Raw genomic sequence first — 19885 nt, 5'->3', positions numbered from 1 at the left:
TTGGCACCTGGGGTCTACAAATGAATTAGACTGACGATTAGGGATGGATCTTCTCACTGGGGAGATCACAGACCTGTCAGTTTGGTTCCTCACCATCTGCCAGCTGTTCACCCTCTGCCTCCACCTCTCCCTCACTTTTGTCTCTAGAATTTTATATTCACTTCAACATGTCTTTTTTGAATGCAGAGGTTGGCAGGTAGAGGAAGATGTAGTTTTCCAGCCACTGTCCCTGGAATTGATCTATTGGCTCATCCATCCATCCTTCCATCCATCCATCCTTCCATCCATCCATCCTTCTACCCTTCACCTTTCCATCCCTCCAGCCAGCTGAGAGACATTGAGCTAGGTAGCTCTAGTAAAACCACCAGGAAACAAGCTCAAGTGATTTCTGCTGAAGTGCCAACATGAAGACTAATGAGAAAGCTCACATTACAGATTAGTTTGTACCAGGTGCTAGATATGCAATTATCTCCTTTCATCTTCACACTCCCTCATTTTAGGGGTAGGTAAGCCAAGTCTCACCATGGTTAAGCCCAGGGTTATTCAGCTTGTAAGGATCAAAGTCAGAATTTGGATGCCGGTCTCCACTGCCCAATCCCCACAGCCTCCCACTGCCAGTGCCTTTTGTCTTAGAGGAGAGTTGAAATTGGAGTTTCCTCCCTTCTTGAACCCTGGGCAGGGGTAGGGTTACCCTCGGCCCCACCTGTCCCCTATGCCACCCCCAGGTACTGGGCAGTTACCAGTGATTTGACAGCTTCACCCCCCAGGAGGTCTCTAGAAACCTAGGGGAGGGGAGGGGAGGGCAGGGCTGGTGGTAACTGTTCCAAGTCTCTGAACCCCTGCAGCCAGCTGGAAGGGCTCTGACTGCAGGGACTTGCTCCCACTACTCTTCCTGCCCCCCTCCCCACCTCAGAATCTTCTTTATCCTAAGAATCCATTTCAACAGACATGGTCTCCAAAGTCCAACCGCCAAGGACCCAGATAAGAGACAGGAGGCTTAATGGCTGCCTTAGAAGCAGTTGGGGCTGGATCAGCCCTTGATATCTAAACAATAGCAAGTATAAATTTACATTTCCTTTTGATAAGTATGAAAATGTTCCCACCCACTCTGGCCTGATTCTTTAGGTCCTTCCAGGTGAGAAAGGTGAGCTGGTGCCTGACCCCTGTACCCCTCCCCGTCCCCGCAGAGATTTTGTAGAACTTAACTTCCTGAAATTCAAATTATCATTCATCCACCACCCCCACCCTCACCCCCGCCCTTTTTCAGATACAAGAGTATATTATGCTTTTGAATGTTCATGGGATCTGACCTACAGTCCGGGAGCCCAGGCCCCTGCATGATGTTGGAAGGAGGAACCGTGGATCCCCACGTGTGGAGGACCCGGGAGAGCTGGGGGGCCAGACCAGATGGAAGGATGGGAACAGGGTCAGGTAGCTGACGAGGCACAGATGAAGGGACAGATGCTCTCTTCACAGAGAGCCTGCCAGAGACAGAACTCGGAGAGACAAAGGACAAAGGGGAGAGAGGTCGGCAGAGATCCAGAGAGGGACACAAAGAGAAAAACGGGCCAGGGACAGAGGACGAAAACAGATAAAGGGGCAGAGATAAAGAGCAAATCCTCAGGACAGGTATCCACAGAGACCCAGAGGGAGACGACCGACCGTGCCATTCAGAGAGACGAGGGAACAGGACAGAGGTAGAGGCGGGGCACGTACCTGGGCAGGGGGCTAGCTTCTCGCTGTCCTGCCCATGCCAAGCAGGGATTCTTTCCGGCTTCAGGTCAGGGGGCTGGGGAGGGGCATGGGCCGTGAGGCCTCTTCCAGCCTGATGTCCCTCCTGGCTGAGTCCCCGACTGTCCGCTCAGCACCTGCAGGGCCCTCCAGGCTCCTGAGTCCCCAGCCGGCTCAACCTGGCAGCCTGGGTGCTCTGGAGGCTCCAGCTCCAGGGTCCTTGGGCTCCAGGACTGGTCTGCTAGGGGTGGGGAGGGAGGGAGAAAGGCGCCTGGTACACAGGGCGGGGCAGGAATTCCCTCCAGAGCCACCCAAACCCAAAAGTTTCTTTCTTATTTGTTCCTTCGAGAATGTCTGTCGCAACCTGTTATTCAGGTTACGGAGCTGTGGGCCAAAGGCACAGGAAGAAAGGTCCCACTGCCTTTGCACGCTGGCTCCACCCGCCCAGGTACACGTATGGTGGCCCCAGGGCAGTATGTGGTCACAAGGCTGGAGGGGCAGGAGGGTGGAGGGTGGGAAGGAGGGGATGGAGTGGAGGGGTGGGCAGGGGGAAGGCGGAGCCCATTGTCCACCCTCACTGTCTTGAGCCTCTGCCTTTGTCCTGCCTGTCTTTTTGGACCACCCTTTGGATTTCTGGCTGTGGGTCTGGCCAGGTGCATAAGTCCCAGACATGCTTTTCTTTCCCGTGGCAGGCCTTGTCTCCTGCAGGCCCTGTACAGTGCTGAGCACAGAGGGGGTGCTCGATGAGTATTTGGGGACTGAATGAACTGGGTTCTTGCTTAGTCCTGAAGGGTTAGGATAATGAAACCACTGTGTAGAGAGGGAAGCGGAAGTTCAGAGAGGGCAAGTGACTTGTCTAAGGCCACACAGCCACTTGTGGGTTTCATTTCTGAAGGATTATCTCAACACTCAGGGAAGGCAGTCTGTGCATGAGGCAGGGGGTAGGGCTATGACAAGGCATGCTCTGGAACATCCCTGAGCCTTTCTGCTGCTAGTCCCTCTCTGTCTTCTGTCCCTCTTTCTGCCTGGAACACTCCTACTTATACTTCAGGTCTTAGTATAGAAGTCACTTCCTCTGAGAGGCCTTTCCTGGCCCTTCAAATCATGGTTAAATGCCCTCCTGTGGTCCTGGATGAGGGGACACCCATCATGGCACCCAGTCTTGTCAAGAGGAGTTGGCCTGTCAGAGCACAGCGATTTCCTTGTGGTTGGTTCAGAATGACCCAATCAAGGCCAGTTGGAGATTTTCCTGGGATAGATTTTGGAAACTGAGGAGAGAGAAGCTATTTTGTCCCCGATGGCTCTAAGCTGGGCATCTGTGAGTCTGGGGCTGCTGGAGCCCCTTTCTCAGCTACTCTAACACATCACCCCCTGCTGTGGGCAAGTCCTGCCAGAAGATGCAAATACCAGGGCTGAACCTGAGGCTGTGCTTGGGGCCTTGGTCTTGAGAGAATCAGAGAGGAAAAAGCCTGTGATATCAGGAAAGAGGATGGACTTTGGGTCCGTCAGACAGACCTGGGTTAGTCACTCAGTACCTGTGTGTTTTGGGGCACACCTCTCTGGGCCCTGGCTTCCTCTTATGTAAATGAGGGTGATGCCACCTACCTGTCGTGAAAGGGTGTCAGGAAGGGAGGCAGCCTATCTACGAGGGCTTTGCTGGCCTGATAATATGCACCCCACCTCTCCTCCCTGTTGGCATGCCCCACTCACCCTGCTGCTTCCTGTTAGCACACTCCTTGGCAGGATTCCTATCCGGATGTTTGCTCTTCTTACAGAACCAAAATGCCATCACAGCCTGCTTGTTCATGACTTTTCTTAATGGTCCTATAGGAGCTGGGACGTTGGTTTCTTCCTGTTTCCTGGAGTCCTCTATACTCACATGCCTTTGGACTCAACCATGACTTGTCCCAGAACCAAGACAGCTGGAGAGAGGATTACTCCCTGTCCAGGCGAGGAGGGTATAGGAAAGCATCTTGATGGAACAGGTATTTCTCCTGCTAAAGTCTGGTCTCTGGTCCCTAAAGCCCTAGGGGATAAAGGCCAAAGTATTTCATGTGACTTACAAGGCCTTGCATGATTTAAACCCTCGCCGGGATTGACCTTGCCAACCTCATCATCTGCGGTCCCCACTTCACTTTCTGCCCTAGATGCTCAGAGTTGCCCCGAATGAGGCTCTCTCCCTCGCCAGCTTCACACATGCTGTTCCCTATGTGGACTGCCCTTCCCTGACTCATCCACGTGGGCAACTCTTCCTTGGCCTCAGGTCCTTACTCAAGCAGCCCTTTGTTGTTGAAAAGATAGAACTCAGAAGGTGTTTCCTAGCACATCTTAAGGAACCAGGCTCAGCCAACACTCAGTTCTGAATTAGCCCTAAGCCACAGGTAAAATGGAAAGAGCTCCATGAGCATGCTCTGCATTTTCCGATATGGGCATTAGCCACAGATTCAACTTTGTTCTCTGTGTATCAGGTCGTTTCTAAGGAGGCATAAACTTGAAGCCTGATATGGAGCTTGGAGAAATCAGGTTGCAATGAACAACAACTGTAGCTTTATGGCTGCACTCCTATTAGCTTTAGCCCTTCAGTTTTCCAGGCACCTGCTGGCAATCAGGTTTCCTATTCTCTGCCCAGAACCATACCTCAAATTACTGCCCAAGTCCTAGAGCTTTAGCTCATAATAAAAATAATAAATTATCAATAAAATAAGAAAACTAGCTACCATTTATTGAGTGCTTACCATGCGGCTGGAATTAGGCTGAGAATTTTACATGTATATCTTGCCAAATCCCCATGGCAACCCCGTGAGTTGGATATTACTGTCTCTTCTTCTTCCAGGAGGAAGCTGAAGCCTGGAGGGGGTGAGTCTCACAGCTGTGGTAGCAGAGCCGAGAGTCACACCTCAGCTGCAGACAGCAGACGGATGACAACTGTGGCAGCTGGTGGGCCTGAGGCTGACCCACGCTCACCAGATTCCAACAGGGAAGGGCCTAGGTCCAAGTGAGTTCTGTGTGCCTAGAAGTAAGGCTGAACTCTTGAAAAACTAGGAACAAAAGGATAATTCTTCACCGAGGAAGGGTCCTATCCCCAGGCCACTGAGGGCTCACATTTTCCTTCATTCGAGCATTGAGCTTTGGGCCAGGGATGTGCAGCCACTCCGTGACCCCCATCCATGGCCTCAGGAAGTCAGCACGGTGCTTCTCCTGGCCAAGAACAGAAGAGGGCTCAGACTCTTTCCCACCAGTCTCTTGGGGCTGGCCCATGAGCTCTGTCATCCCTAGAGTGGGGCCTTCTCTGTGTGGGGCAAGGGGCTGGGTGGACTTGGAGCTGGGGCCTCTTCATGGCATTAGCTTTTTTGGGACCAGAGGAAACATGGCAGAGGAAAGAGCATGTACAGAGGCTCAGAGGAGAGGCAGAATGGGAAACTCTGAAGGTAGAGACCAAAGTGAAGGAGGGAAGGGGGACTGTTCATTAGGGCCCTAAGGACTGGGTTAATGTAATGACCGTGGGCTTTGTTCTGAGGTGATGGGGGAGCTACAGGGAGAATTAAACGGGGCCAGTGATAAAACCTCAGCTCAGCGTGGAGACAGTGGTACCTCCTCCAAGAAGCCTTCCCCGGCCTCTGGCTCCTCCATTACGGAATCCCTCCATTAAGGAATCACCTTGTCATGCCTCATGCTCAGCCTAATGTGGGGGCCTGAGAGCCTTCTTCACGCACGGCCCAGACGCTAGCACCATGGTACATAGTAGGTGTGCAGAAACCAAACAGGTTTCTTTCTGTTTGGGAAAGAAACTAAGGGAGAAAAGGCCCCAGACACACCATGGATGCTCCTTCCATCCGAGGGGTGTCTTCCCTGCGCCCCACGGTCTTCTCCAAAGTGAACTCCCTCTAGAGAGGACAGGTTCAGACTCTAGCCTCTTCTGGCTAAATGCAAGCTCAGGCCATTTTCCTCGTCAGCCCTGGAAGTCCTGCGGACTTAAAGACATCTCCACAAAAAAAAAAAAAAAAAAAAAAAGACATCTCCACAGGCGGCACGGGGGAGGAGGGGGCATTTACTCTTCCATGGGCTTCTTTCTGCCCCCCACCCCCCTGTGCAGGCGGGATGCCCAGCGCAGGAGGCAGAAGCTGCAGAGGGGCCACAGGGTGCAGGGACGCTCTGTGCACCAGGGACACTAAGGCAGAGGGACACAACAGAATGGAAAAGCAGCAGAAACACTAGGAGACAGTGACAGACACACTGACAGATGCACACGTGCGCTGGCACGTGACCCCGCTTGTGTGCACGCATGTGCATGCACACACACATGGGAGTCAGGTGCTGAGTGGGACCAGGGGACACGTGTGGCCCTGCCCAGACCCAGTTGCCACCTGCCTTGAGCTTCCAGTCGACCCTCAAGGCCATCCTGCATCCTGACCACAAGGCCCAGGCCCAGAATCAGAGGAACCAGAGGCTGCCTTTCATTCTCTAAACGGTCCTTCTGGTCAACCCCTGGTATTTAGGGGCAATTAATTGATCATGTCACCAGTACAGAGGGACAGAAACTGCAAATGAATCTGTAAACAATAAGGCTGGTGGCCCGAACAATTTGTTTCAGTGACATTTATTTTAGAAGGAAAAAAAGCCCGTGATTCCCATTTTGCCCTGTTTTGATTTTATTTATTGGTTTGAATGGTTTTCTCCAGCTCTGGCCAGTTGTAGAATTACTGGGCCATGCAGAGCCACCCAACAGGAGATTCAAGAAGCCGTGAGAGGCACAGGATTCTGAGGCTTTTTACTCCTCAAGTGCCTGGGATGTTTCCCAGAACAAGACAAAAAAAAAAAAAAAAAAAAAAAAAAAAAAAAAAAAAACAACCAAACAAACAAACAAAAAAAACACATGTACCAGCTGCTGCCTTGAGGCTTCCTTATTTTAACTAATTTAATCATCAGCAGCTTAATGAAGAGTTTGGGGAAACTAAGGCACAGAGTGAGAGGGCATAGCTGGTGAAAGGCAGAGGAAGAAAAGGATCCCAGAGAGGAGCCCAGGAGTCTGCAGTCTTAACCACGGTGTCCAACTCCTCTAGACTAGGGCTGGGCAGTTTTCTGCAAAGGACCAGAAGAAATATTTTGGGTTTTCTGGGCCGTATGTTCTCAGTCACAGCTACTCAGCTCTGCCATCGTAGTGGGAAAGGAGCAGAAGTAGGAGTATGTAAATGAATGAATGTGGCTAAGTTCTAATAAAACTTATTTATAAAAACAGGTGCTGCTGAATTTAGCCATGGGCCTTAGTTTGTCCAACCTGATTTGGGTGTTGCCCCTTTTAGTCCAAAGTGAGCATGAGGTTGGGTGCTCCCTTTCCTGAGCTTCAGCCTGCCTGGGTTTGGCTCGACCGTTGGTAGTGGAGAAGGAAGGCTTCCGTAGGATAAGAGAGAGTTCCTATCATTCTGTCCTCCGTTTCCACCCAGCAGCCAGTGTGCTCCTCAGGGGCAGATCCACCAACTCCCTGCTTGTTTAGCAGGGCCCAGCAACCCGGCCCTGGACTTTCCTCCACATTTACCTGACTAGATTATTATCTGAAGTTGCCTTGCTCAGTGCCTGGCACTCAGGAAGCAACCGGTAAATGGCAGCTCTAGCCATATTTGCACCTTCGGGTTTGCAGAGGCCTCATCTGGCCTGGGGATTTCAAGTTTACATAATACGGTGGTTGAGTGGGGGGTTTGAAGCCCCATCTGGATTCTGTGGACACAGCCCTTTCAGCTTTGGTTTCCTTATGTGATTATCACAATCCCTAATTTAGTAAAAATTAAATTTGAGAATAGACCCCACTCACAGTACCTGTTATGGAGGAAATGCTCTATAAGGACAGTTGTTAAGCAAGTAGGCCCCTTTGTGCTCTGCTTGGGGATGCCCCTGTGCCCTCCTCCCTACCTCCCAAGTTGGCAGAAATCCCTCCAGAATGAGAGAAAAGTATGCTATGGATCTGGAATGGGTTCCTCCAGGCCCTGATGGAGCAACAGGAGGAAGGAGGAGGTATCTGGCCAAACATGCAGCCTCCTTCTCCTCCCCTAGGCATCTTTGGGTGCATTAGTCTGAGAGGCCAGTTAGTGCCATCAGAATTTCTCTTTGCTGAGTCTGGCTCTGTGTCACCAGAGAGGACTACTGTATCAGGAGGGGACTGCCTGGAGCGTCTGGGTTCATCCCCTGAGCCATGGCCTGCTGTTGGCCTGTCTCAATCACTTCAGCAGGTCAAGCATGACGAAATTCACCTCAGACCCAGTGGGCAATCCTATTCCTTTCCATCAGAGAGAGCTGGGTCTTGGCCTCTGTGATTAACAAGATGGCGGCCTTCACAATGACGTCAATGGGGTTTTGGGAAGGCTTTAGGAGATAAATCTTCCCCAGAGCCATGTGGGATCTACACATCTCTGAAAGAGAAAAAATCTTAATAATAATCATAGTGATGAGTCTAACAAGTACTAACACTGTTAGTTGGCTGGATTTGAGCCCCGTGTCCTTTCACTTAATCTTCCCAAGAGTATTGTGAGGCAGATTCTTTTATGGACTTCATGTTACTGGTGAGGGGCTTAAAGAGATTAAGTGGTTTCCCCAAGGTCACACAAGTGGAGTGACTGATGCAATATTGTAACTGTGATTAGGGATGGTTGGAGCCGGACTGTGGTGGACACCTGCTGCTTGGGTCATCTTTCCAGCACCCATTCCTGCTTTATCTGGAGCTCACCTAGATTTTCCTTTGGGAATCAAACTCCCTTCCTGTGTTCCCTGCTGTGCAGTTGGCTAGGGATGGCCCCAATCCTGGTTCCAAGCGTGGCCATGGGACCCAGGCCTAACTCGATTTCTTGGTCACAGAGATGGGCAGGCAACCCATGCTGAGAAGATCACAGCCCTCCCAGGGGTCTTGATGGACTTGGCAGGGAGGAAGATCTGCCTTTCTGCTGAGGTTGCTGACTAGAAATGACTTAAAACTTGATGGGTATCTGCCACTGTGTGGGGAGACTTTGCCAGAATAAAGCAACGTAGAGGAAAGGATCCCAGAGATGGAGTCAGAGTCCTGAGATGTCATCGAGCCCCTAAATCCAGCTCTGTCTGTCAGAGGATCACTGGACTTTTCCAGTAAGTGAGCCAATATAGGTCCTTTATTTGTCGCTGGTTTGAATTTTTTTTTTTTTTTTGTTACTTGCACCCAGAAGAGTAACCCCTGATACACAAAGATTTTCCCATTTTCAACCATAGTTACATCCACAGACAGGTGAGTAAGCTGCCCAAGGTAACACAGCAAGAAAAAAGGCAGAGCTAGGATTCCAACTCCAAAGGTGGTGCCCTCTCCACGACCTCTAGGCCTTGGGGAGCAGACCCTGGCATTCCCACCTCTGTTTCCCAGGGCCTCCCAGAGCAAGCGATGGGTACCGACCATCAGAAGTGTCTGCCCTCTCCAGGAGGCCTATGCTGCGTGCTGGGGGGGCCAGGCTAGCGGGGGCCTGCCACCCCCACACAGGCTGGCCGCTGCCCACCAGCAGCTGCTCCCGGTCTGCCCAGCAATATTAGACACGCTTGTCTCATCCGAGGAGGAATTGCCCAGCCTGAGCAGGTGTTGGCAAACCATGGCTTCCAGCATCCCTCACCCCAGGAAATAACCTCTGCTCAGCAGGCTTCCAAATTCCTATTGGAATGCAGCTTCGGGCCGTGTATAGGTGGAGGTGAGCTCAGAGGGACGGGGTGTAGATGATGGCCAGAAGACGGAACCCCAGTGGCAGCTGCCCCTCCTCCCAGATCATCCCGTCTACTGGTCCTGGCTTCAGGCAGGCAGTGGCCAGCCGGAAGGGGGAGCCGGGAGGTGCCCAAGAGCAGACGGACAGACTGGAGCAAACCCTGGGGAGAGCCGGACTCCACCCCGCAGCCTGCTGGGCCCGGGTAGGCGTGAGCACCTTGTTGTCTGTCCTCAGCTCCCCTTGCCGGCTCCGGCCCTCTCCCTGTGGGACTATTCCCCCCTCTTCCCTGCCCCTTCTCCCATTTCTCTTAGATTCTGCAGGGTGCCAAAGCTTACCACCCCCCCCCCCCCCCCCAGCATTCCTCAGCAAATTTAATCTCCGAGAAGTCTGTCCTGACGCCTACCTCCTTTATGGTACGTGTCCGAAGTGTTCTTGAAATGACTATTTGTGCAAATTGTTTTTCACTTGATGGCTAGAGCCATACTTCTTTTTTTTTTTTTTAGATTTTATTTATGACAGAGAGAAAGAGAGACCAAGCATGGTGGAAGGAGGGGCAAAGAGCTAGGGAGAAGCAGGCTCCACGCTGAGGGCAAAGCCTGACACAGGGCTCAATTTCATGACCCTGAGATCACGACCTGAGCCGAAACCAAGAGTTAGATACTTAACTGACTGAGCCACCCAGGCACCCGATACCTGTTTTTTTTTTTTTAATCCTGTCTTAATCATTGTATTCTTATTTAATTGACATTCAGGAAGTGCTCAGTTAATGCTTTCTGAATGAATCATCTGGAAGGGTTCTCTCGCACCAGCTCTTCCAGCCACAGACTTTGGATGAACCGCACGAGAGAGGCAGTGCTGCCTAATGCTGGGAGCATACATTTTGCAGTCACATTGCTCAGGCAAGCTATTTAGTCTCTCCATGCCTTAGCGCCCCATCCAAAATATGGGAGTGATATGATGCCTATCGCATAGATGTGATACGAAGATTAAATGTGTTATTATATAGAGAGCACTTAGCCCAGAGCCTGGCACATGACAGACGCTGTTTTATGTGTTTTTGTGATTGCTATTTTAGATGCCTAGACAGGGAACTGCAAGGATGGATGGGGGATAGCCAGACTTGCACTCCCATTTTACAGATCAGAAAACTGAAGTTTAGTGAAGCGTAGGGACTGGCCCAAAATCACACAGCTAGAAGATCTCTCAAGACCACGTGCTTTTGTTGTAACTTTTCAGATCATTATTTTCAGAGAAAAAGGAGATTTGGGGCCTCTCTCGTTTATTCTTTTTTTTTTTTTTAAGATTTTATTTATTTATTCATGAGACACAGAGAGGCAGAGACATAGGCAGAAGGAAAAGCAGGCTCCTCAAGGGGAGCCTCATGTGGGACTTGATCCCAGGACCTCTGGATCATGTGGGACTTGATCCCAGGACCTCTGGATCACGACCTGAGCTGAAGGCAGGCACTAAACCGCTGAGCCACCCAGGCGTCCCTGTTTATTCCTTAAATATTGGTGTGGCTCATGGTTGATTTTTCAAATGTGTTTTTTGAATGAAGAGATGAATGAATGAACAAAAGCTGAGGGGCCCCTGTGGCGTAGAGAAAAAGCCTGCAATGTGGGTGATCAAATCCCTGGCTTGCATGCCCTGCACCTTTGCTCCTTAATCTTCCACCCACCCCACATCTATTTTCCTTTCTCTAAATAACGTGGACCCAGATGGATAGCTCTTTCCATGCTAGTAGAAACATACCTGAGGGCTCAAGTCTCCCGCTTCCCTGCTTCGATGGAGAAGATGAGATGTTCCAGCTGGTGCCTTGGGGTCCCTGACCCAGCCAGCCAGCCCCCTGGACCAGCTGTTGTGAGGGGCCAGCCTGCTGGTTCTCTGAGGGGCTGGGGCCTCCCAGGTGGGCTCTGTAGATGCAGCAGGCCCAGAGGCAGGGACAGAGTGGCTCATGGGCACCTCATGGGCAGGGACAGGCTAGCTCCTCCTGGTTCTGCCCTGGCTCTGCCCTCCTGCAGAGGAGCCTGCCATAAACTCTCCCTGCCCTGTTAAACAATCTTCCCAGGAAGGAGGAAATTAATCCAGAGGAGGAAATGAGTCCAAAGTCTTGCCTGGCTGAAGAGCCACTTAGAGCCCTGGCTTAGGGGGGCTGTGAGCATCTCTTCCCCACAGAGCTCTCTGGCCTTGGCAGGGGAAGTTCGGGTGGGGATTTGAACAATTTAATGAGGAATGAAATACCACAATTGTTGCTTGAGAAAGGGAAACAAGACACAATATGACACCCCCCCGCCCCGCCAAACAAACCAACTCCCTGATGGTGCCCTTTCCAGGCCCTGGGTGTGAAGAGGGAGCAGTCCAGTGAGTGAGTGAAGCCACCTGCTTTGAGGTTCTAGGCCAGGGTGGCTGCACTGGAGGAAGTAGGCAGGAGGTGAGCCGGGGGAGGAGACACACGCTGTGGGTGGGGGAGGTAAAGGCAGCTAAAGACAGTGAGCCTGGATGATGGACAAGGGGCCCTCATGACCAGGCACAGGAAGTGGTCTGGGGAGAAAATTCTGGATTTGGTCTGGGGGACGAGTTAGAAGTTGAAGCTGGAGAGAGGAGGGCAGGAGGGAAGGGAACAGAGAAGTGCCAATAGGTGGTAAAATTCTTGCACAACAGCAAATGTAGTGTTGATTGCCGTTCTCTCTCCCTGGGACTCAGTGTCCCCCACTCCCATCAAACAGCCCCAGCTTTGCTACTACTCGTGATTCTCATTTCCAAGAACTTTTCCCCTTAGGGTGAGTTCTTTCCCAGTAGGCACTGCATTCCACATGGGCTCGTTGTGGGGTTGGGGGGTTGGTGTCTTCCTCTTTGCTGGCAGAGGGTGTTGCTGTAGTTGGTGATTTCTACCCCGACTGCTTCCAGAAAGGATGTGCTGCCCCCTGGGATGACTATCCAAGGACATGAGGTCAGAGAGCTGGTCAGAAGATAAAGAAGATAAAGGCCTGCTGTTCTGGCGCCCACCAAAGTGGGGGTGCACTTTCCTGCATCCTGGCTGGTTTTAGGCCTGGCCTCCCATCTGGCCCTGTCTTCGTTTTACTCCTCTCCCCTGCCTGGACGGATATGCCCATGGCTGGTGTCTTTTCCTCCTTCAGGCCCGACCTTCCACGTCAAGGTCCTCTCCCTTCCTTCCCAAAGTAAACAAATGAGTTATTGAATTAAAATTGTGGTGAGTTCTGGGAAGGAACCTGTAGCAGCGAATAGCAGAAAGCAGGAGAACGTCCTCCAGCAGCTGATCAGCTGAGGCCTCTCCGATGCTGTCTTGTTTCCGGGCTGCTGTAACAAACCACCAGAACCTGAGTGGCTCGATGCAACATGCATGTGCTGTCTCACGGTTCTGTGGGCCACACGTCTGACGGGCCTCACTGGGGTAAAATCCCGGTGTAGGTAGGACTGTGCTCCTTTTTGGAGGCCCCAGGGAGAATTCATTTCCTTGCTTTTTCCAGGTTCTGGAGGCTGCCTGCTGTCCTTGGCTCATGACCCCTTCTTCCATCTTCCAAGCCAACAGTGTCATATCAATGATCCTCCTTGGGTCACCTCTTTTCCTCTCCTTTCTGCTGCCCTCTTCTGCTTTTAAAGGCCCCTGGAGACATTGGGCCCACCCAGATACTCCAGGATACTCTTCCTGTCTCAGGGGTTCCTCATTACCAACCTTCATTCCATCTGCAACTTTAATTCCTTAGTTATGTAACTAATGGCACATGTTTGCAGGGCCCTGGGTTTGAGGAGGTTGGTGTCCTCGAAGGCCATTATTCTGCTAACATCAAGTGCAATCCTGTTTCAGTTTCTCTGTAGCACTTATGACGGCCTGAAAAGATATTTCTTGAATATTTGTTCACTTGTCATCTGTCCTGCTTTACTGGAAAGTGAATCCCATGCAGGCAGGGTTCTGCTCACTAGAACAATGCTTGGTGCCCAGCACGTGCTCAGTAAAGGTTTACTGAATGAATGAATGAATGAGTGAGTGAGTGAGTGAGTGAGTGCCAGCTCATCTCTGCATTGGTATCAATACGGACAGCACCAGTCTGGAGGCCATAAGCCATGACCCCTACTCTACTCAGAGCAGTTGTGTGACCCCTGGGCCTTCCCTCCCCCCACTCTGGGTCTCAGGAATCCTTGCAATAGCTCTGAGAGGAGGAGAAGGCCCAGGAAAGTCTGTCTCCTCAAGGGCTTCAGGCCTTGGAGAAATTACTAGCCATCAGGAAATCATTGCTTCATTTTTCTTTCAATGGCAAAGCCCTTAATGAAGCATCAGCCTGAGCAGGCCTCCCAGGGAACTTCTTTCCAGTGTTCGCTCAGAGAGGAGTCCACTGGGTCTCAGCACTGGGGCCCAGTCTGCAGTGCAGGTGGAGAGCATGGGCCCTGGCTTATTCAGGCCTGACTCTGCTACTGACCTGCTGGACGCCCTTGGCCAGTGCCTTCTCATTTTCAAGCCTTGATTTTCTCTTCTATGAAGCGGGGTAATCCTCATGTCACAGGATAGTTATGAGAATCTGTTTGAAGAACCTGGCCCATAGTAGATGCTCAGTAAACTCTGTGATTATAATTACTTCTTATTAGTATAAAAAAGTCTTCTGTGACTTTGACTTTTCAGGTGAAAGGTCCAGGATGCCTTCTCTCTCTCTCAGATGACAATACTGCAGGAGTGGGGGTCACTGTCAAGCCTGGATTCAGGGTTTGGTAAGAGGTCTTCAAAGTAAAATTATTGGTGTGTGACAGTTGATGACAGTTGATTCATTTCCTTGGGAGTGTTGGTATCGAAGGAGGGGATGGTCACCAACCCTCCCATTGCTGAATGGTTCAGGGCACTGTCTCTACTGCCAGCCAGCTGCATGTCCTCAGGAAAGCAACTGTAACTCGATAGCTTATTAAAATTATTTATTTATTTATTTATTCATAAGAGACACAGAGAGAGATGCAGAGACACAGGCAGAGGGGGAAGTAGGCTCCCCGCGGGGAGCCCGATGTGGGACTCCATCCCAGGACCTGAGCCACAGGCAGACGCCCAACTGCTGAGCCACCCAGGTGCCCTGTGTTTTTAAAATTTTATTATAAAAATAATACAATTCCATCCTGGAGATTTTTGGAAAACACCGAACAGTATAAAGGAAAAAATATCCGGCAAGTATAACCTCTCTTGGGAATGACGTTAATATTTTGGCCTATTTCCTCCCCCTGATTGTTGAATGGAGCTCCTCATGTGTATCCGGTTTTGTAACCCTTCTCTTCACTCAGCATTAGAGCTCAGGCATTTCCCACGTCACTGGAAACTCGTGGACTGATTTCTTAATGATTGCACACTCTTGCATGTTACAAAGCACCACCTTCATTTGCCCTCCTCGACTGCTGGGTGTTTGATGATTTCTGTGTGTGTGGGTTATACATACACTGTGATGAATTTTTACAGGTACGTCTTGTGACCTTCTCCTCCTCCCAGAGCTATTGCAAGGATTCCTGAGACCCAGAGGGTGCACCTTTTAAAAAATAGAACCAATAATTTCAGCCTTCCTGCCCCACAAGGTTTTATGAAACAAAAAGAACATGAATCTCAAGGGGCTTTCAAAACCATGGGGGAAAAGAGCTGTCCACAAATAGAAAGCCGTGTTCTGAGCAATGCCTTTTTAAGGGATGTGTATGTGTATGTGTGTGTTCCTAAAAAGTAGGGGGCATTAGGGGCGCCTGGGTGGATCAGAATAATTCCTAGCACAACCCTCCAAGGGAAGTATTATTTTTACCTACAACTTACACTTGAGGAAACTGAGGCATAGAGCGTATAAGCAATTTGCCCCTGATGACATAGCTAGCAAGTGGGAAATTGGGAAGGGACACACGCCACCCACCCATCTGCACCTCTGAGAGCTGTGGGGTCAGCAGCTGGGACCTTCTCAGGGGCTCCAGAACACCCTAGGCCCCCCAGCACTTCCTGAAATACAGCACTTTTTAAAAATCGAACATGGCCCTGTGTTCCTGGCAGGCAGAGAAACTAATCTGAAGATTATTTCCCCAGAGCTAGGGTAGCTTCTGAATTAGAATGCTTCGCTCAGAGAGGAAAGCCCAGAGGAGCAGAACCTACCCCCGGCATGTCTGAGATAAAATGCAGAGCTGTGTCACCGTGTGTGTGTATGTGTGTGTGTATGTGTGTGTCTAAGTGTGGGTGCCCAAAAGCGTGTGTGTGTCTGTTTCTTGGGTACCCATGAGCGTGTGTGCGTGTGTGCACAGGGGTATACAGGTGTGTGTGTTTGGTTCACTGTATTTTGTACTCAGTATTTAACCGTCTGGGTGCCCAAAGATAAAAGAAGTGGTTTGCTAATGTGATCAATGTCCACCACACGATCTTTCTGGTTCTAATCTTCGAGAAGAAACTGGACCAGGACCTAGGCAGGGATTCCTGTGTATTCCCCTCAGCACCAGATCGCCAGCGGTTTTTCACAGCTGCCACGGGCCTTGGTAACAAAAGGAAGTCAGGTGTGTGTCGAAGCCAAGGGGGAAAGGCACGAACATTACTATGCCAAGTGGTGGCACTGGAAACTACGAATAACTTAACACTTTTCCTTGCCCCTTGTTAATCGACCAAATCCAATGTGGCCACGTGTGCCTGGTGCCTCGATCTGCTGTGTAATAGAATCCGCGCCTTGGCGTGACAGGCACAGCTAAGCTTAGAATACTAATAGAGTTCGAGATTCTGTTTGCAAGCAGTAATAATTAATTCCTCCATTCATTTAGTGCTGCTGCCGTTTCTTTAAACAATAGCAACAACAAAACGTGGGAATGGAAGTCTTGCCGACCATGCTGGGACCAGTGTGGGTAGCTGGTGCAGAAGCTCTTGGCCTTGGAGGCCTGGCCCATGGGCAGTCTGGCCAAATTGTGCACAAGTGGATCACTTTGTGGGTGGGAGGGGGAGGGCCATGGGATCAGGTTCGAAGTCTGATATGGCTCTCACAGAGCTAAAATCAGCGTGTCCCAGAGCTGCATCCCTTTCTGGAGGCTCCAGGGGGAAATCTGCTTTTTTCCACTTTTCAGAGGCTACTTTCTTGGCTTGCAGCCCCTTCCTCTATCTTTGCATATCTTTCTCTTTTTAAAAGACTTTATTGGTTTATGAGAGAGAGAGAGAGAGAGAGAGAGAGAGAGACAGGCAGAGGGAGGAGCAGGCTCCATTCAGGGAGCCCGACATGTGACTTGATCCCGAGACCCCAGGATCACGCCCTGGGCTGAAGGCGGTGCTAAATCGCTGAGCCACCTGGGCTGCCCTCTCTGACTCTTTTCTTTGCTCCTCCTCGCCCACTTTTAAGGACCCTTGTGATTACAACTGGGTCAACCTGGATAATCCAGGATAATTTCCCTATTTTAAAGTCAGCTGATTAGCAACCTTAATACCATCTGCAGCCTTCATTCCTAATGTATTCATAATACCTAATGTGGGAAAAATAACTTTGAATGTTTTAGGAATTAAAAGGTAATGCTTACTTCATAGTCAAATATTCAAAGTGGTGCAGAGGTAATAAAATAACCATTTAAAGGCCCACTTTCACCTACTCTCCAAGATGGATCTACTGTTCAAAGTTTCTAAGTATCCTTCTAGAATATTCTCTGCACATACAAGCATATATATGTGTGTCTCTTTTGTTCTCTCTTTTTCTTTCCATTTCTCTATTACTCCTCATTTTTACCTGCTGTCCAGGCAGCCATCCCTCAATCCACTCATCCATTCAGCTGGCATAAAGTTTACTCCACACCACAGGTATAAGAAATGTCATATTTCTTTATTTTTCTAAATCAAGTTAAATCTTACTCCAAACCACTTGTCAGGTGGCGAGAACTTCAGTATTAACCATAATTCAACTTCAGTACCAGCCATAATTCTGGAGTTCCCTTCATCTTTCCTGGTTGCCTAAAAAAAATGGAGGTGGGGTGGGGCTTAGTGATGTTGTGGAAACAGGATCTGGCCTCTCCTTTTCTTTTCACATGGTCACAGATTTCTAAACAGTATTCTGCAAAGGATTTCAATTACACACTGTGAAGACAAGGACACATATAGATGAAAGGCTGCAAGAAATGCAGCAAAGTACAAACAATGCTGTCTCTCAGAAGTGGGATTATGGTGATTTTAATTTTCCCCTTGACACAACTCTTCCCCCCACCCCTTACATTTTCTACACCTAGTAGATTGCTTTATAATCATCATAATAAAATTTATTGTCGATACTCTGTGTTTCTCTCCCCTAGCCTTTCCTTTCAGTGGGTGCCCCACTCCCCAAGACCATGGAATCCTCCTTGGGTAGTTCCTCCGTGGGTGGGGTCTTCCTTGGGTGGAATCTTCGTTAGGTGGGGACACATGTTTTAAAAGTAGATAAACAAATTGCAATGCAAATTGAGGCTGCCCTGCTTTTTGATGCTGTGGGGAGGACTCAGATGGAGCAGGGAATCTGATGGTCTGGAGAGGAAGCAGCTGGCCTTTATGGCCACCTTATCACTTTTCTATTGGAGCTCACAGCTATTGTCCTTTCATTCCAGAGGAGAGGGCTCACCCTTCTCAGATTCCAGGTAACCATGCTGGCTCCTACCTGCCCTTCTGCTATGGGGTCTGTCTTCTACAGTGACTGTGGGGGAAGTAGAGGAATCAGAAGTGCAGGGAGCCAACTGCATGGGTGACCAGGAGCTTCCCACCCAGGGGCTGGGCTCTGAGTGGGTGGGCCAGTCAGGAGGTGGCTGGTGGGTCTTCTCTTAGGGCCAGCCTGGAGGAAAGCAGACACTGAGCACATTTGGGAGTTTTTTCATTCTGATTATCTTCAGGCACCTTTGGAATGGGACAGGTAAAGTGGTATGATTATCCCTTGTGGTATTCACCCATTCAGCTGTTCACCCATAAACACTCAATGAGTACCTTCTCTGGGCTAGACACCAAGCTGGGGAAGATTAGTCTGCTTCCTGACATAGTCTGGGGTGGATGCCAAAAGAAGAGCTCCACCATTTGTTTCTTACTGTCTTTCTTGTTCTTTGCCATAACTCCCACCCCTAGAATTATAGTAGCAACTCAATAAAAATTTGTGAAAACAATGAAAAATTTGTTTCTTGTAAGTTGGAGGAAACAACCTAACAGCAAAAAAAATCTGAAAGCCAAATTAAATGGAAGAATTTCCTCCCACCCCCAGTTCTTACAGATGCTTCTTCATCATTATCATGATGGACATGGATGAGGCCTTATGTTTCCCATGCTTTCCTGTCTTGCTCACATATTGTCTTCACTAAGATGGCTGGGCAAGATCCAGCTTCCCCCATCACTGTAATGTGCACGTGGTCCATTTTCCTGGGTTCAAATCCTGACTCCAGCACTGACTGGTAGTGTGAGAATGCTTGGATATGTCACTTCCTCTCTCTGAGCCCCAGTCTCCTCCTCTGTAAAATGAAGTTGATAAGATAGATGTCCTCACTGGGTTGTCATGAGGATGAAATGAGATGATGCAGGTAAAACTGCCACGGAGCCTAGCAAGCAGGATGCTTCTTCCCTGTCAGCTGCTATCTTTCTTTGTGACTCCATTGTCCTTTTTCTTTGCAGAAGATCCTGATGGTTGCTGAGACCTTGCTTTGTGACCCCATCTCCCAGGCCACAATGAGGTCTAGAATTGGGACTCAGACAGGAGCAATAAAGAGAACTCCCTGGTTGACAGCTTTCTAAATGCCTTTTTCCTTATTAAGTTGGAAGGAGACACAATGTTGGGCCAGCCTGTGCCCAGGCTGGGGCAAGGGTGATGTGGGGAGTTAGTGTCTCACCTTAGTCTTTGAATCACATCCTCCCCAACCTAGTTAAGAGTAGTGACCTGGGTAAGAAAATCGCCCCTCATATCTTTTCAGTTAGAGAGATGTCACTCCCTGCTACTGCCTCGCATCTTCATTCATACTTTGATGATTGCTTTGAATTCACTGATAGACATCTGTGTCTGTCTCCGCCAGGTGATGTGTAAATGGAAGTTCGCAACCAGCTCTTCAGAAAAAATATGTAGGCACATATATACATTACTAGATTTATTTTATTTTATTATTTTTTAATATTTTATTTAAATTCAATTTGCCAACATATAGTATAATACCCAGTGCTCATCTCATCACGTGCCCTCCTTAGTGCCCATCACCCTGTTACCCCATCACCCCCACCTTCCCTTCTGCAACCCTTTGTTTGTTTCCCAGAGTTAGGAGTCTCTCATGGTTTGTCTTCCTCTCTACATTTTCCCCACTCAGTTTCCCTCCTTTCCCTTATAGTCCCTTTCACTATTTCTTATATTCCACATATGAGTGAAACCATATGATAATTGTCTTTCTCCAATTGACTTATTTCACTCAGCATGATACCCTCCAGTTTCATCCACGTCCAGGTAAATGGTGGGTATTCATCCTTTCTGATGGCTGAGTAATAT

General features: G+C 49.6%; 1 protein-coding gene and 1 long non-coding RNA gene across 9 annotated transcripts in view; one reads left to right on the top strand and one right to left on the bottom strand.

The window, feature by feature from the left end:
• FAM3D (FAM3 metabolism regulating signaling molecule D) overlaps positions 1–11424 on the bottom strand; it is a 36080-nt gene extending 24656 nt beyond the window's left edge. For 2 of the 5 annotated variants that reach the window (XM_072785622.1, XM_072785626.1), the window contains exon 1: positions 1717–1969. The gene's annotated coding sequence lies outside the window, so the exon portion shown is untranslated. Of the gene's footprint in view, positions 1–522; positions 699–740; positions 904–1716; positions 1970–11186 lie in introns of those variants that run through there. The other 3 variants (XM_072785623.1, XM_072785625.1, XM_072785624.1) reach the window with 3 other exon arrangements.
• Positions 934–19138, top strand: LOC140610087 (uncharacterized). Of its 4 annotated transcripts, none has more exons than XR_012011879.1 (5): positions 934–1144; positions 2081–2179; positions 3562–3716; positions 4565–4726; positions 19030–19138. It is a non-coding gene; the product is annotated as an uncharacterized lncRNA (long non-coding RNA). The 4 variants fall into 4 exon arrangements; XR_012011878.1 differs by lacking the exon at positions 19030–19138 and adding an exon at positions 8575–8866; XR_012011880.1 differs by lacking the exon at positions 19030–19138 and having other exon boundaries at positions 2107–2179; positions 4565–5752.
• The last annotated feature ends 747 nt before the right edge of the window (positions 19139–19885 follow it).

This window comes from Canis lupus, chromosome 19 (assembly GCF_048164855.1).
Source record: "Canis lupus baileyi chromosome 19, mCanLup2.hap1, whole genome shotgun sequence".
NCBI lineage: Eukaryota > Metazoa > Chordata > Mammalia > Carnivora > Canidae > Canis > Canis lupus.
Note: the sequence above shows the minus strand (reverse complement) of the source record. Positions and strands in the feature narration are given on the sequence as shown.